Below are 14,721 nucleotides of genomic sequence, written 5' to 3' on the forward strand. Positions count from 1 at the left end.
ATGAGGGGAAAAATGATTTAATCCATTTTAGAAGATGGCTGTAACGTAGCAAAATGTGGATTAGCTGTTCAGTGGTCCAATTGCTTGGAGATAGAAGCTGTCTCAGATCTTGTTGGTACGAGACCTGATGCTCTGGTACCGCTTAGGTGGATGGAGTCCTTGGTAAGTTTCTGGGCTTTCCGTAGACACATCAGAGCTGGGAGAGCATGTCGTTCATCAAAGGAAATGGAGGAAATGTGAACACAGATCATATTTAACAATTATGTGGATAAGTCGGTAGCCCAGGAGTTATGTGGCTGGGGTGGATTTAAGTATGGAGAAAAACAACCCAGGTTTAAGTGCTTTGATACCTATACTTTGAAAGGATTGTCTGTAAGCCACGGATTTGTGCATGATCAGCATACGATTCTGATCCAAGCCTTTAGCCACACGGCTTCAGTAGACTGTTTAACATGAATACCATAATCATCAGCTAGTATCTCTCAACAAATCCAAATGTCCTGAATATCATGGGGACCTTACACACACACAAAATGTGCTTTTGTTTATGGAAGCCAAACATAAATAGATAGCATTTCTGGAGATGGTTAATTGACATAAGCAAATATGTATTTACGAGTGTCAGGGGGCAAGGGGCTCTCTTTATTTTGAGTTTCTGGAGCAGACCATCTCCTGCCACATGTAAACACAGGCAGGCAGGCAGGCAGGCAGACAGACAGAGAGACAGACAGACAGACAGACAGACAGACAGACAGACAGACAGACAGACATGCCAACTCCAGCTCCCAAATGGCAAGAATAAACTGTTCCTGTGCCATTGAAACTGTGATTCCTTCAAACAAAAAAATCTGCTAACTGTCATTTAGAAAACCCCACTTTAACATACAGTAATATCCATGTCAGGCTGAACGACACACAACTAGAATGGTTCAAACGTAATTAAATTCATCATCAAGCTTCGAGGTGAACGATAATAACAAGGGAGGGTTAATGGTAAACGGTTGTGCCGACATCCTCTCATATAGCATATAAAAACCTGAAAGCCGATGCCCTGGTCGACTGTTCCTGTGCTTAGGGAAACCACAGCTAACGGGATGATTAGGAAGCCGACACACAGACAGACTGTAATTGTCGACTTAGGGCCTTGAGGCCTCAGGAAGGTTGAAGGAAGGTTGTGGGAAGGATGAGCTGTTTGCAAAGTGACACACATAATGGCAGAGATACAGTGCCTTGCGAAAGTATTCGGTCCCCCAAGACCTGGCCGTCCCTCTAAACTTTCAGCTCATACAAGGAGAAGACTGATCAGAGATGCAGCCAAGAGGCCCATGATCACTCTGGATGAACTGCAGAGATCTACAGCTGAGGTGGGAGACTCTGTCCATAGGACAACAATCAGTCGTATATTGCACAAATCTGGCCTTTATGGAAGAGTGGCAAGAAGAAAGCCATTTCTTAAAGATATCCAAAAAAAGTGTTGTTTAAAGTTTGCCACAAGCCACCTGGGAGACACACCAAACATGTGGAAGAAGGTGCTCTGGTCAGATGAAACCAAAATTGAACTTTTTGGCAACAATGCAAAACTTTATGTTTGGCGTAAAAGCATCACCCTGAACACACCATCCCCACTGTCAAACATGGTGGTGGCAGCATCATGGTTTGGGCCTGCTTTTCTTCAGCAGGGACAGGGAAGATGGTTAAAATTGATGGGAAGATGGATGGAGCCAAATACAGGACCATTCTGGAAGAAACCCTGATGGAGTCTGCAAAAGACCTGAGACTGGGATGGAGATGTGTCTTCCAACAAGACAATGATCCAAAACATAAAGCAAAATCTACAATGGAATGGTTAAAAAATAAACATATCCAGGTGTTAGAATGGTCAAAGTCAAAGTACAGACCTGAATCCAATCAAGAATCTGTGGAAAGAACTGAAAACTGCTGTTCACAAATGCTCTCCATCCTATCTCACTGAGCTCGAGCTGTTTTGCAAGGAGGAATGGGAAAAAATTTCAGTCTTTCGATGTGCAAAACTGATAGAGACATACCCCAAGTGACTTACAGCTGTAATCGCAGCAAAAGGTGGCACTACAAAGTATTAACTTAAGGGGGCTGAATAATTTTGCACGCCCAATTTTTCAGTTTTTGATTTGTTAAAAAAGTTTGAAATATCCAATAAATGTCGTTCCACTTCATGATTGTGTCCCACTTGTTGTTGATTCTTCACAAAAAAATACAGTTTTATATCTTTATGTTTGAAGCCTGAAATGTGGCAAAAGGTCGCAAAGTTCAAGGGGGCCGAATACTTTCGCAAGGCACTGTAGGTCTTCACCAGAAGCCAGCATGGTTAGGTAACTGTTATATGGCATCCAGTTATAAAACACACACTAAAAATGGGTCCCATCCAGTCGAGGAGGTGATACATAGGAAGGACAATGTTTTCTACTACTGTCTGAGACGCTACATATTTCAGAGAAAGTATTCCAATATCGATGAACATTGCTGCTAAAACTGTGAAATGTCACTCTGGCAGCACAAAGAATGTGCAGAGGGTCACAACACTGGTCACACCATTGGCCGACACAGGGGCATAATGATGGAACTCAACCAATCACGTCCAGCATATTAAAAGAAGACTGTAGCACAAGGGGTTAAGGAGGTCTGGATCTGTTTACTAGAACTACTTCCTCACAAAATGGAAGACAGGTCGTGAGTTTGATTAATTTAGCCCCGCTGTTTGCTCTGAGTCATCGAGCAGGGGGGAAGGAGGGAGAAAAAGCCACAATTCACAGGAAGCAACCAGAGGCACAGACGACCAAATAACACAGTACGACCCGTTTTTCTTTTTATACCTCTGTCCGTCGCTTGTACAAGCACTTTTTGGTGTAAGCCTTGAGGAACATGTTTAGCTTATTCATTCTCGAATACAAACAATATATAGTTGTTGACTACTGAATAAGGGAAAGTTAAAGTTGTGAATGCAACAGGTGACACGTGGTTGTAACAGGTGGTTCATACTCAATTACAACAGGTGCTCCTACTGATCTGTTCTAGGCAAAATCTTCATCCCCGCCGACAATATCCTGCTTATCTGGTTGTCTGGTACTGTATCTCTCAGGACATTCAACACTTCCTCCTCACTTCATCTTTAATCCCCTGTAAATCCCTTTAACCGGCTTGTTTCAAGTCGGCCAATATGCTCTGGGCCATCGCTAGACAGCAATTACGACTTAATTGTTTGTACAGTAAACAGAGGACGTTTGGCGCGTCGCCACCGGCAGCCCTCAGAGTACAGCGCGGTCCTGGCGAGGTCCGGGCAAGGCTGGCAGCGTCCACAGAGTACCACAGACCATCGGGCACACTGTCGGGCCAAGAGAAACAGGGCAGCACAGTGGCACGATTCAGGCCTCACATATCACTGGTTTATATTCCAGGCCAGCACCTGGCCGGCTGGCAATATCCAGCCCAACATTATTAAAGACCTGGAGTTTAACAACTGATTTGAGAATTATACATTAGAGGGTGGAAAATGTTCCTTGACCCCATGTTTAACAGAAATACATGTGTAATTAATAGATTAGGGTATTTGTGGAGCAGTAGATTATACTCAAGAGATGTATATGGTAAATAGATGGTGGCAGCACTGAGTAGACTTCATTGAGGAACAAGGAACAGTCACAGCTCTGAAATAGTTCACCTGCTCCAGCCCAGACAGCTCTTGGAAATCTGACTAGATTTATCCATCTCAGCTACTGTACGCTAGTTTGGGTGTGTGAACATGACTCTTTTTCCCCAAATAACAACAACATAGTATAGAAATGTCACAGTTCAAAGCACCATCATGCAGTATTTATTTATTTATTTTATTTCACCTTTATTTAACCAGGTAGGCAAGTTGAGAACAAGTTCTCATTTACAATTGCGACCTGGCCAAGATAAAGCAAAGCAGTTCGACAGATACAGCGACACAGAGTTACACATGGAGTAAAACAAACATACAGTCAATAATACAGTAAAAACAAGTCTATATACAATGTGAGCAAATTAGGTGAGAAGGGAGGTAAAGGCAAAAAAGGCCATGGTGGCAAAGTAAATACAATATAGCAAGTAAAACACTGGAATGGTAGTTTTGCAATCGAAGAATGTGCAAAGTAGAAATAAAAATAATGGGGTGCAAAGGAGCAAAATAAATAAATAAATTAAATACAGTTGGGAAAGAGGTAGTTGTTTGGGCTAAATTATAGGTGGGCTATGTACAGGTGCAGTAATCTGTAAGATGCTCTGACAGTTGGTGCTTAAAGCTAGTGAGGGAGATAGGTGTTTCCAGTATGTAAACTGTTGGATTGTGTAGTAGTCAGAGGAACAGAAAGCAGACACTGGAGTCTTTGAGTGCGCTGGGTTTCACCACGTTTCACAGACTAAACAGTAGTCGTTACAAAATCAAACCACATCTGGAGATATTCCCTGATTCTATCAGGGAATAGGATTCTAGAAATGTTGCACAATACTCAGCTGCCCTCGGAACAATAGTGAGGGGATGTCGATATGATAGAGAGGAAATCTAGTTTCATTGTAGACAATGAAACAAGAGTAAATAACATAAGATACAAAAGCCCGGTTTGACTTAACACGCACAAACATCAGATTGTGAACATGATCCTAAGCTTATCTCCATGTGAAAGGAAACTAAATGGACTTTTACCTCGATGCACCAACCACTACAAAACATGGTTATGGGTATTATGGGTAGAAGGCTCCCAAAGAGGAATAGAGAAGGACATAAGTGCTGCCCTGAAGCGGCGATGGAGATCACATGACGGAGGTCACTTGCTTAATACATACAGTGCCTTCAGAAAGTATTCACACCCCTTGACTTATTCCACATTTTTTTTGTGTTACAGCCTGAATTCAAAATGGATTAAAAAAAATGTTTTTACACATCTACACACAATACCCCATAGTGAAAACGTGTTTTTCAAATTGTTTGCAAATATATTGAAAATGAAATACAGAAATACAATGTGCATCAGTATTCACAACCCTTTCCTATGACACTTGAAGTTGAGCGCAAGTGCATCCAATTTCCTTTTGATCATCCTTGAGAAGTCACTACAACTTGATTAGAGTCCATCTGTATCCAATTCAACTGTTTGGACATGATTTAGAAAGAAACACACATGTCTATATAAGGTCCCACAGTTGACAGTGCATCAGAGCATAAACTATATCATGAAGTCCAAGGAACTGTCTGTAGATCTCAGAGATTGCGATGAGGTATATATCTGGGGAAGGGTTTCAAACAATTTCTAAGAGCACGGTGGTCTCCATCATTGGGAAATTAAAAAAATATGGAACTACCCAGACTTCTTAGAGCTAGCTTTCCAACCAAACTGAGCCACTGGGCAAGAAGGTCCTTGGTCAGAGAGGTGACCAAGTACCCAATGACCACCCTGACAGAACTACAGAGTTCCTTGGCTGAGATGGGAGAACCTATAGCACTTCACCAATCTGGGCTTTATGGGAGAGTTGCCAGGCGGAAGCAACTCCTGAGAAAAAGGGCACACGAGAGCACACCTGGAGTTTGAAAAAGGGCACATCAAAGACTCAGAGCATAAGACAAAATATTCTGTGATCTGATGAGACAGAAATATAACTCTTTGGCCTGAATGCAAAGCGCTATATCTGGAGAAAACCAGGCACAGCTCATCATCCATCAAACACCATCCCTACCGTGAAGCATTGTGCTGACAGCATCATGCTATGGGGAAGTATTTTCAGCAGATATAGGGAACAATGAATGAAGTCAAATACAGGCAAATTCTTACTGACAACCTGGTTCAGAGTGCAAACAACCTTAGACTGTGGCGAAGATTTACGTTCCAACAGGACAATGACCCCAAGCATACAGCCAAAGCAATGCTGGAGTGGCTTCAGACTTGAATCCCATTGAAAATCTGTGAAAAGACTGCTGTTCACCGCCGCTCCCCGTCTAACTTAACAGAGCTTGAGGAAATCTGGAAGGAAGAATGGGAGAAAATCCACAAATACAGATGTGCAAAGCTGGTACAGACATACCCAAAAGGACTCAAAGCTGTAATCGCCGCCAAGCGTGATTCTACAAAGTATTGACTCAGGTGTGTGAATACTAACAGTACCAGTCAAAACTTTGGACACACCTACTCATTCAAGGGTTTTTCTTTATTTTTACTATTTTCTACTTTGTATAATAATAGTGAAGACATCAAAACTATGAAATAACACATATGGAATCATGTAGTAACCAAAATATATTTTATATTTGAGATTCTTCAAAGTAGCCACCCTTTGCCTTGATGACATCTTTGCACACTCTTGACATTATCTCAACCAGCTTCATGAGGTAGTCACCTGGAATGCATTTCAATTAACAGGTGTGCAATGTTAAAAGTTAATTTGTGGAATTTATTTCCTTCTTAATGTGTTTGAGCCAATCAATTTTGTTGTGACAAGGTAGCAGTGGTATATAGAAGATAGCCTTGTTTGGTAAAATACCAAGTCCATATTATGGCAAGAACAGCTCAAATAATCAAAGAGAAACGAAAGTCCATCATTACTTTAAGACATAAAGGTCAGTCAATACGGAACATTTCAAAAATGTTAAAAGTTTCTTCAAGTGCAGTTGCAAAAACCATCAGAGTTACCTATGCTGCAGAGGATAAGTTCATTAGAGTTACCAGCCTCAGCAATTGCAGCCCAAATAAATGCTTCACATAGTTCAAGTAACAGACACATCTCAACGTCAACCGTTCAGAGGAATCTGCGTGAATCAGGCCTTCATGGTCGAATTGCTGCAAAGAAACCACAACTAAAGGACACCAATAACAAGAAGAGACTTATTTCTTCCTAGGTTTTGGCCTTTCTAGGGAGTTTTTCCTAGCCACCGTGCTTCTACACCTGCATTGCTTGCTGTTTGGGGTTTTAGGCTGGGTTTCTGTACAGCACTTTGTGATATCAGCTGATGTAAGAAGGGCTATATAAATACATTTGATTTGATTTGATGTATACACGTGAAAATCTGTAATTTGGTTTGACGAGTCCAAATTTGAGATTTTTGTCTCCAACCACCGTGTCCTTGTGAGATGCAGAGTAGGTGAACAGACGATATCCGCATGTGTGGTTCCCACCATGAGGCATGGAAAAGGAGGCGCGGTGGTGTGGGGGTGCATTGCTGGTGACACTGTCAGTAATTTATTTAGAATTCAAGGCACACTTAACCAGCATGGCTACCACAGCATTCTACAGCGATACGCCATCCCATCTGGTTTGCGGTTAGTCGCACTATATCATTTGTTTTTCAACAGGACACTTCCAGGCTGTGTAAGGGCTATTTGAACAAGGAGAGTAATGGAGTGCTGCATCAGATGACCTGGCCTACACAAGGTGGCTACTTTGAAGAATCTAAAATCTAAAATATATTTAGATATATTTTCACGCTTTTTTGGTTACTACATGATTACATATGTGTTATTTCATAGTTTTTATGTCTTCACTGTTATTCTACAATGTAGTAAAACAGTAAAATAAAGAACAACCCTTGAATGAGTAGGTGTGTCCAAATCTTTGAATGGAACTGTATGTAAATGAGATATTTCTGTGTTTCATTTTCATTAAATTTGCAAACATTTCTAAACATGTTTACACTTTGTCATCATGGGGCATTGTTTGTAGATGGGTGAGAAATAAATGTTTTATCCATATTGAATTTAGGCTGTAACAAAACAAAATGTGGAATAAGTCTCGGGGTATGAATACTTTCTGAAGGCACTGTACAGTACATTCCTCTCAACAAATCTCCATTCTCATGTGGTTATTCTAGGTGCAACACATTTCCTATGGGAACCAGTGACCACATTTCAAGCTTTTATGCCCATTGTTAGTAAGAAATCTTTCCTGCAGAAAATAAACCATTTATGTAGACCAGCTTGACCGACTCTGCCAAGGAAAGAAACAATGAAATACAAAATGAGATGGGTAAATTCCACGCTGTTATTCCCCTCACTGTTGCGTCACACGGTTGAACGTCAGCCAAGAGGACCCAGCTCATTCCAAGCCAATTCATCTCACTCTACTGAAGGGAACACAACAGCAACTGTGCGTTACATCAAAGTCTAACTTAAATCTAGTTAAGTTTTTAATTTGACAGAAAGGGTTGTCCTTTTTTTATAAACCTAGAAATGTGGATGCCAGACACTGATGTTGACCCTGACAGAAAGGTCTTTGTCACACAGAAATCGACATGATAGACAGTGACGTTTCCTCTCCTCTCCTCTCCAGTCTGAATCAGCTACTGTCTGACTGTTAGTTAAGGGCTTGTAAGTAAGTATTTCACGGTGATACCTGTTGTATTTGGCGCATGTGATGATTTTGATTAACACTAACGTATTGTGCTGATAACAGAGCAGACAGACAGACGGTCATATTACGTAAACTACTAATACTACTGGTTGGCTATAGGCTCCAGCCAGGTACATGGCTCATACCGAAGCCCCAGCCTCCTGCCAAACACACACACTCACAACCTCTTCCCAGCCAGCCAGGTTCAATTACAATCAAAATGGTGTAACGATTGTCTTCGGGTGAAAGAGAGGAGGACCAAGATGCAGCATGACGATAATCCATATTTAATGGGAATACTTAAACACCGAACAAAAACAACAAAACAACAAACGGAACGAAGACGAAACAGTCCCGTAACATGAACACTAAACACTGGAACAGGAACAATCACCCACAAAATACCCAAAGAATATGGCTGCCTAAATATGGTTCCCAATCAGAGACAACGATAGACAGCTGCCTCTAATTGAGAACCAATCTAGGCAACCATAGACTTACAAAAACACCTAGAATAGAAAACACCCCCATAAACATACAAAACCCCTAGAGAAGTCAAAAACACACACATCACCCATGTCACACCCTGACCTAACCAAAATAACAAAGAAAACAAAGAATACTAAGGTCAGGGTGTGACAAATGGGGCAAAGCTGGAATGCCGTAACTACCGAAAAGTACTGTAGTTCAGACACACTGCTTCGCCGTGAAATAATATGACAGACAATGAAGTAGTCAATGAAGACTAGGCCAATAACCAGTATCAAGAAAATAAAGATTTACACATTTACACCTGGCCTCATACACTTCAGAGTGTGACTAACAACCTTTCCACACAATAACATAGACATTCTGATTCATTTTTTATGTAACACAAAAAAGTTGATTTCCCCAAGATTCTTTGATAAGTCCCCGGGAAAGGACACTAGTGTCACATTCATTTGAAGCTTCCTTTGTCTGTAATGGTCCTCCCTCATTACAGTCGCTCCCAGTCTCACTTTCCAGTGCTGTATGTCATGTGAAACAGGAGCTCCATTAAGGGGCTAGGCCACTCCAGAGCCGGGTGTAAGTAGGACCCATCACTCAGTGGGCTCCACAGGCTCCTGTCTGGTGCACATTCATCACTGTCACTCAACTGTCTCCCAGACTCCCACAAAGCAACAGGAGGAGAGGCGCCGTAGCAGCAGCATCAGGGCTGAGACAGACCAGAGCGGGAGAGACTACAAGAACACAGCTGACGCTTAAACCAACTTTAAACCTAAAACTGACACTTACCTTAATCCTAACCTTAACCATACTCTTAACCCTAAACCTAAACCTAACCCTAACTTAATGGGATACTTCGGGATTTTAGCAATGATACCCTTTATCTACTTCCTCAGAGACAGATGAACTAGGGGATACCATTTGTATATCTCGGTGTCCAGTAAGAAGGAAGTTAGAGGTAGTTTCAAAAGCCATTGCTAACTGCTAGCATGCTAGTAGATACTCATAGACTTCCCGTCAATGGGTATCTGCTAGCGTGCTCGTAGAGGCCAATAGACTTCCCGTCAATGGGTATCTGCTAGCGTGCTCGTAGAGGCCAATAGACTTCCCGTCAATGGGTATCTGCTAGCGTGCTCGTAGAGGCCAATAGACTTTCCGTCAATGGGTATCTGCTAGCGTGCTCGTAGAGGCCAATAGACTTCCCGTCAATGGGTATCTGCTAGCGTGCTCGTAGAGGCCAATAGACTTTCCGTCAAAGGGTATCTGCTAGCGTGCTCGTAGAGGCCAATAGACTTTCCGTCAATGGGTATCTGCTAGCGTGCTCGTAGAGGCCAATAGACTTCCAGTCTTGAACCTGTGAGAACTGTGTTTACAGTGTGACATCATAAGTTGAGCAAATATCTCTTATAAATCTGCTATTAGTGTGCAAAAGGTCAGGCATATTTGCCAAATGATATCAACAAGACCATTAGGCTAAGCCCCATATGTCACCAGAAGTAGTCAAAACACTGACGAGCCATCTTTCTGTCCTGCTAATTTCACAGACGGACACAGACGGACAGACGGGCGGACGGACAGACAGACAGACAGACAGACAGACAGACAGACAGACAGACAGACAGACAGACAGAGAGGACCATGGAGAGGGCTGTTATAGTTACCACCCAACGAGCCTTGCTGGGAACTCCCTCTCTCCCAGACAAAATTACAATATCACTGTATCCAACACCTGAGGAATGCCAGCAGCTTCCCTCATGGTGGCATTACCGTGACTCTAAACATTCGGGTTGGCTCTTTCCCCCATTTGCTGTTTCTTTAACCCAGTAAGCAGTAACACTTTCCAATGCTTGGAAGGTGACATCACCGCACCTGTAGCTATGGATCACCTCGGGAACCCCGAAATGGCTCTGCTAGTTAGCCTAGCACACAGACGCAGCACAGCGCAGAAGACTGGGCAAATTTACTATGTTTACGCCACACATGCTGTACGGATATGTGCGAAAGTTATACAACCGTCATTTCTGTGAACCCGGCGGCCGCACCAACCAGCCGATGCTGGGAAAATAAACGGCCGTCGTGACACAATGTAGTAAAGGTGCAGACTTAAAAAAAACACAAAATCTCTGGTTTGTTGAGTCTATTATTTTACGGCTAGCCTTTCTTTCAAACCACAGCTGGGGACGAAGCATGTATGCAATGACTATACAAATGAATGGACAAAGCCATAGATCAAGCGACACAATTGATTTCTATGTGAAGACTCAATAGCGCATTTGAAGCCAGTGAAATCGGTTAAGATGGTATCTCATGTCGGAGATTTATGCAACCATAACATGCACAGTATTAGCTATCGCTGTCGGCCTTGAACTTCGTGGCTTCAATGAGAGGGGCAGTCATTCTCCCCTGCATGTATCTCGCTTTGAGGCATTCGATCACATCAACAAAGCCTTGAACAGCATGTAATGACGACATAAGTAAGCTATATACAGGGTCAGTTCCAGGGTCAGTAAGCTATATACAGGGTCAGTTCCAGGGTCAGTAAGCTATATACAGAGTAAATCCCAGGGTCAGTAAGCTGTACTGGATACAGGGTCAGTTCCAGGGTCAGTGCCAATACCATATTTACAATGTACAGGGATACTGGAGTGACAGAGGTAGATATGTATAGGGGTAAGTGGACTAGGCATCAGGATATATGATAAACAGAGTAGTCAGTGTGTATAATCAGTCTGAATGTATGTGAACAAATTAAAGGTGTGTGTTTGTGTGTGTGTTGGAGTGTCAGTGTGAGTGTGTGTGAATGAGTCTGTAGAGTGTGCATAGAGTGAGTATGAGTGTGTAGAGTGGGAATAGTGAGTATGAGTGTGTAGAGTGTGCATAGAGTGAGTATGAGTGTGTAGTGTGCATAGAGAGTGTGTAGAGTGCATAGAGTCAGTGCAAAATGACTCTGCAGAGTGCAGAGAGTCTGTGTAGCCATTTTGTTAGCTGCAGTTGAAGTCGGAAGTTTACATACACTTAGGTTGGAGTCATTAAAACTTGTTTTCAACCACTCCACAAATGTATTTTTTTAACAAACTAATAGTTTTGGCAAGTTGGTTAGGACATCTACTTTGTGCATGACACAAGTAATTCTTCCAACAATTGTTTAGACAGATTATTTCAATTATAATTCACTGTATCACAATTCCAGTGGGTCAGAACATTACATACACTAAGTTGACTGTGCCTTTAAACAGCTTGGAAAATTCCAGAAAACTATGTCATGGCTTTAGAAGCTTCTGATGGGCTAATTGACATAATTTGAGTCAATTGGAGGTGTACCTGTGGATGTATTTCAAGGCCTACCTTCAAACTCAGTGAGTCTTTGCTTGACATCATGGGAAAATCAAAAGAAATAAGCCAAGACCTCAAAAAATAAATTGTAGACCACAAGTCTGTGGGAGCAATTTCCAAACGCCTGAAGGTACCACGTTCATCTGTACAAACAATAGTACGCAAGTATAAACACCATGGGACCACTCAGCCGTCATAACGCTCAGGATGGAGACGCGTCTCCTTGAGATGAACATACTTTGGTGCGAAAAGTGCAAATCAATCCCAGAAAAACAGCAAAGGACCTTGTGAAGATGCTGGATAAAACAGGTACAAAAGTATCTATATCCACAGTAAAACGAGTCCTATATCGACATAACCTGAAAGGAAGGATGCAAGGAAGAAGCCACTGCTCCAAAACTGCACAACTGGGTTTGCATCTGCACATGGGGACAAAGATGGTGCTTTTTGGAGAAATGTCCTCTGGTCTGATGAAACAAAAATAGAACTGTTTGGCCATAATGACCATCGTTATGTTTGGAAGAAAAAGGGGGATGCTTGCAAGCTGAAGAACACCATCCCAACCGTGAAGCACGGGGGTGGCAGCATCATGTTGTGGGGGTGCTTTGCTGCAGGAGGGACTGGTGCACTTCACAAAATAGATGGCATCATGAGGGAGGACAATTATGTGAATATATTGAAGCAACATCTCAAGCCATCAGTCAGGAAGTTAAAGCTTGGTCGCAAAAGGTTCTTCCAAATAGACAATGACCCCAAGCATACTTCCAAAGTTGTGGCAAAATGGCTTAAGGACAACAAAGTCAAGGTATTGGAGTGACCATCACAAAGGCCTGACCTCAATCCCATAGAAAATGTGTGGGCAGAACTGAAAAAGTGTGTGCGAGCAAGGAGCCTACAAACCTGACTCAGTTACACCAGCTCTGTCAGGAGAAATGGGCCAAAATTCACCCAACTTATTGTGGGAAGCTTGTGGAAGGCAACCCGAAATGTTTGACCCAAGTTAAACAATGTAAAGCCAATGCTACCAAATACTAATTGAGTGTATGTAAACTTCTGACCCACTGGGAATTTGATGAAAGAAATAAAAGCTCAAATAAATCATTCTCTCTACTATTATTCTGATATGTCACATTCTTAAATAAAGTGGTGATCCTAACTGACCTAAAACAGGGAATTTTTACTGGGAATAAAAGTCAGAGATTGTGAAAAACGTAGTTTAAATGTATTTGGCTAAGGTTTATGTAAGCCTGTTGGTGTCGGACTTGTTTCTCCGGTACTCAGTGGTGCTTCTGTTGAACTTTTTGAGGATTTGAGGGCCCATACCAAATCTTTTCTACCTCATGAGGGGGAAGAGGCGCTGTTGCACCTTCTCACGACTGTTTGCGTGTGTGTGGACCATTTTAAATCCTTATTGATTTCGACACCGAGGAACTTGAAGCCCAGGATCCATTTGCAGAGGGAGGTGTTCAGGCCCAGCATTTCAAGCTTGGTGACTATGGTGTTAAGCGCTGAGCTGTAGTTAATGAACAACATTATCACATAGGTAGTCCTCTTATCGAGGTGTGTGAGGACAGTTCCAGTGCAATGAAGATAGCATTGTCTACAGTATGGATCTGTCGGGGGAGTATGCAATTTGGAGTGGGTCTAGGGCGCGTGTCAAACTCATTCCATGGAGGGCCGAGTGTCTGATGGATTTTGCTCCTCTCTGGGGTACTTGATTGATTAATTAAGGGCACTAATTAGAAAGGAACTCACCCTCACCTGGTTGTCTAGGTCTTAACTGAAAGGAAAAAACTAAAAGCAGCAGACACTAGGCCCTCCATGGAATGAGTTTGACACCCCTGCTTTAGGGTGTCTGGGATGATGGAGTTGATGTGTGCCATAACCATCCTTTCAAAGCACTTCATGATTACAGATGTGCTACAGGGCGCTAGTCATTATGGCAGGTAGTCTTAAGACCTCATGGGAACAGAAATGATGGTGGTCAGCTTGAAACATGTGGGGATTTCAAACTGGGACAAGGAGAGGTTGAGAATGACTGTGAATACGCCTGACAGCTGTTCTGACCATGCTCTGGGAACGCGCCCTGGAACACCGTCCGGCCCTGCGGCCTTATGAGCGTTGACCTGATTAAGAACCTTATGGATGACCCACTTGGGAAAACAGTCATTTGTATGCTGCGATGAGGTCTCTACCTGAGTGGTTCATTTGGCAATGAAAGTAGATGAGAATGAAACATGGATTGTTTTGTTGGCTGCTGCGTTTTAACTTGCTCTAGTGTATTAGAGTGTCTGCCAAATGACTGGGTGTATTGGGTGAAATTTAATCATTCAGTTGAGCTCAATTGAACGAGTACTATGGCACTATGCCATAGAATGGATTTTAGCGACGTACAATAGAACAAGTAAACCTTCTTGTTGTCCTCTGTGGGGTGTGGGAGGATATTCCGCACTTTACCACACAAACACCATGAAAATATATATGGGGATCAAACTGAGCTATGTACAGTAGATCATGCCAGATTTGATTTTA

At 42.4% G+C, this 14,721-nt stretch overlaps 1 protein-coding gene across 1 annotated transcript in view; it reads right to left on the reverse strand.

The window, feature by feature from the left end:
- The window catches only part of LOC118382724 (piezo-type mechanosensitive ion channel component 2-like), a 174,297-nt gene that overhangs the window by 101,199 nt on the left and 58,377 nt on the right, over positions 1-14,721 (reverse strand). The window lies entirely within an intron of this gene.

The sequence above is a fragment of the Oncorhynchus keta genome, chromosome 4, assembly GCF_023373465.1.
Source record: "Oncorhynchus keta strain PuntledgeMale-10-30-2019 chromosome 4, Oket_V2, whole genome shotgun sequence".
In the NCBI taxonomy this organism is placed as follows: Eukaryota; Metazoa; Chordata; class Actinopteri; order Salmoniformes; family Salmonidae; genus Oncorhynchus; species Oncorhynchus keta.